Here is a 2,810-nt window from a genome sequence, read left to right on the forward strand (position 1 = left end):
TTAAATTTTTTTTACTCTCAGGCAAGGTTAGGTTAGGTTAGGTTAGGTTAGGTAAGGTTAGGTTAGGTTAGGTTAGGTTAGGTTAGGTTAGGTTAGGTTAGGTTAGGTTAGGTTAGGTTAGGTTAGGTTAGGTTAGGTTAGGTTAGGTTAGGTTAGGTTAGGTTAGGTTAGGTCAGGTCATTGTATTTAATAATTTTTAATTTTTTTTTTACTTTTAGGCAAGGTTAGGTTAAGTTAGGTTAGGTTAGGTCATTGTATTTGATTATTTAAAAAAAATTCCCCTCTCAGGCAATATTAGGTTAGGTTAGATTAGGTAAGTTTAGGTTAGGTAAGGTCATTGTATTTAATTATTTAAAAAAATTTCCCCTCTCAGGCAATATTAGGTTAGGTTAGGTTAGGTTAGGTTAGGTCATTGTATTTAATTATTTAAAAAAAATTCCCCTCTCAGGCAATATTAGGTTAGGTTAGGTTAGGTTAGGTTAGGTCATTGTATTTAATAATTTAAAAAAATTTCCCCTCTCAGGCAATATTAGGATTGGTTAGGTTAGGTTAGGTTAGGTTAGGTCAGGTCATTTTATTTAATAATTTTTAAATTTTTTTTTACTTTTAGGCAAGGTTAGGTTAAGATAGGTTAGGTAAGGTCATTGTATTTAATTATTTAAAAAAAATTCCCCTCTCAGGCAATATTAGGTTAGGTTAGGTTAGGTTAGGTTAGGTTAGGTTAGGTTAGGTTAGGTCAGGTCATTGTATTTAATAATTTTTAAATTTTTTTTACTCTCAGGCAAGGTTAGGTTAGGTTAGGTTAGGTTAGGTAAGGTTAGGTTAAGTTAGGTTAGGTTAGGTTAGGTTAGGTTAGGTTAGGTTAGGTTAGGTTAGGTTAGGTTAGGTTAGGTTAGGTTAGGTTAGGTTAGGTTAGGTTAGGTTAGGTTAGGTTAGGTTAGGTTAGGTTAGGTTAGGTTAGGTTAGGTTAGGTTAGGTTAGGTTAGGTTAGGTTAGGTTAGGTTATGTTAGGTTAGGTTAGGTTAGGTTAGGTTAGGTTAGGTAAGGTCATTGTATTTAATTATTTAAAAAAATTTCCCCTCTCAGGCAATATTAGGTTAGGTTAGGTTAGGTTAGGTTAGGTTAGGTTAGGTTAGGTTAGGTCAGGTCATTGTATTTAATAATTTTTAAATTTTTTTTTACTTTTAGGCAAGGTTAGGTTAAGTTAGGTTAGGTTAGGTCATTGTATTTGATTATTTAAAAAAAATTCCCCTCTCAGGCAATATTAGGTTAGGTTAGGTTAGGTTAGGTTAGGTTAGGTTAGGTTAGGTTAGGTTAGGTTAGGTTAGGTTAGGTTAGGTTAGGTTAGGTTAGGTTAGGTTAGGTTAGGTTAGGTTAGGTTAGGTTAGGTTAGGTTAGGTTAGGTTATGTTAGGTTAGGTTAGGTTAGGTTAGGTTAGGTTAGGTTAGGTTAGGTTATGTTAGGTTAGGTTAGGTTAGGTTAGGTTAGGTTAGGTAAGGTCATTGTATTTAATTATTTAAAAAAATTTCCCCTCTCAGGCAATATTAGGTTAGGTTAGGTTAGGTTAGGTTAGGTTAGGTTAGGTTAGGTTAGGTCAGGTCATTGTATTTAATAATTTTTAAATTTTTTTTTACTTTTAGGCAAGGTTAGGTTAAGTTAGGTTAGGTTAGGTCATTGTATTTGATTATTTAAAAAAAATTCCCCTCTCAGGCAATATTAGGTTAGGTTAGGTTAGGTTAGGTTAGGTTAGGTTAGGTTAGGTTAGGTTAGGTTAGGTTAGGTTAGGTTAGGTTAGGTCATTGTATTTACTTATTTAAAAAAATTTCCCCTCTCAGGCAATATTAGGTTAGGTCAGGTCATTCTATTTAATAATTTTTAAATTTTTTTTTACTTTTAGGCAAGGTTAGGTTAAGTTAGGTTAGGTTAGGTCATTGTATTTGATTATTTAAAAAAAATTCCCCTCTCAGGCAATATTAGGTTAGGTTAGGTTAGTTTAGGTTAGGTAAGGTCATTGTATTTAATTATTTAAAAAAATTTCCCCTCTCAGGCAATATTAGGTTAGGTTAGGTTAGGTTAGGTTAGGTTAGGTTAGGTTAGGTTAGGTTAGGTCAAGTCATTGTATTTAATAATTTTTAAATTTTTTTTACTCTCAGGCAAGGTTAGGTTAGGTTAGGTTAGGTTAGGTAAGGTTAGGTTAGGTTAGGTTAGGTTAGGTTAGGTTAGGTTAGGTTAGGTTAGGTTAGGTTAGGTTAGGTTAGGTTAGGTTAGGTTAGGTTAGGTTAGGTTAGGTTAGGTTAGGTTAGGTTAGGTTAGGTTAGGTTAGGTTAGGTTAGGTTAGGTTAGGTTAGATTAGGTTAGGTTAGGTTAGGTTAGGTTAGGTTAGGTTAGGTTAGGTTAGGTTAGGTCAGGTCATTGTATTTAATAATTTTTAAATTTTTTTTACTCTCAGGCAAGGTTAGGTTAGGTTAGGTTAGGTTAGGTAAGGTTAGGTTAGGTTAGGTTAGGTTAGGTTAGGTTAGGTTAGGTTAGGTCAGGTCATTGTATTTAATAATTTTTAAATTTTTTTTACTCTCAGGCAAGGTTAGGTTAGGTTAGGTTAGGTTAGGTAAGGTTAGGTTAGGTTAGGTTAGGTTAGGTTAGGTTAGGTCAGGTCATTGTATTTAATAATTTTTAAATTTTTTTTACTCTCAGGCAAGGTTAGGTTAGGTTAGGTTAGGTTAGGTAAGGTTAGGTTAGGTTAGGTTAGGTTAGGTTAGGTTAGGTTAGGTTAGGTTAGGTTAGGTTAGGTTAGGTTAGGTTAGGTTAGGTTA

This window comes from Bacillus rossius, unplaced genomic scaffold, assembly GCF_032445375.1.
Source record: "Bacillus rossius redtenbacheri isolate Brsri unplaced genomic scaffold, Brsri_v3 Brsri_v3_scf999, whole genome shotgun sequence".
Lineage (NCBI taxonomy): Eukaryota > Metazoa > Arthropoda > Insecta > Phasmatodea > Bacillidae > Bacillus > Bacillus rossius.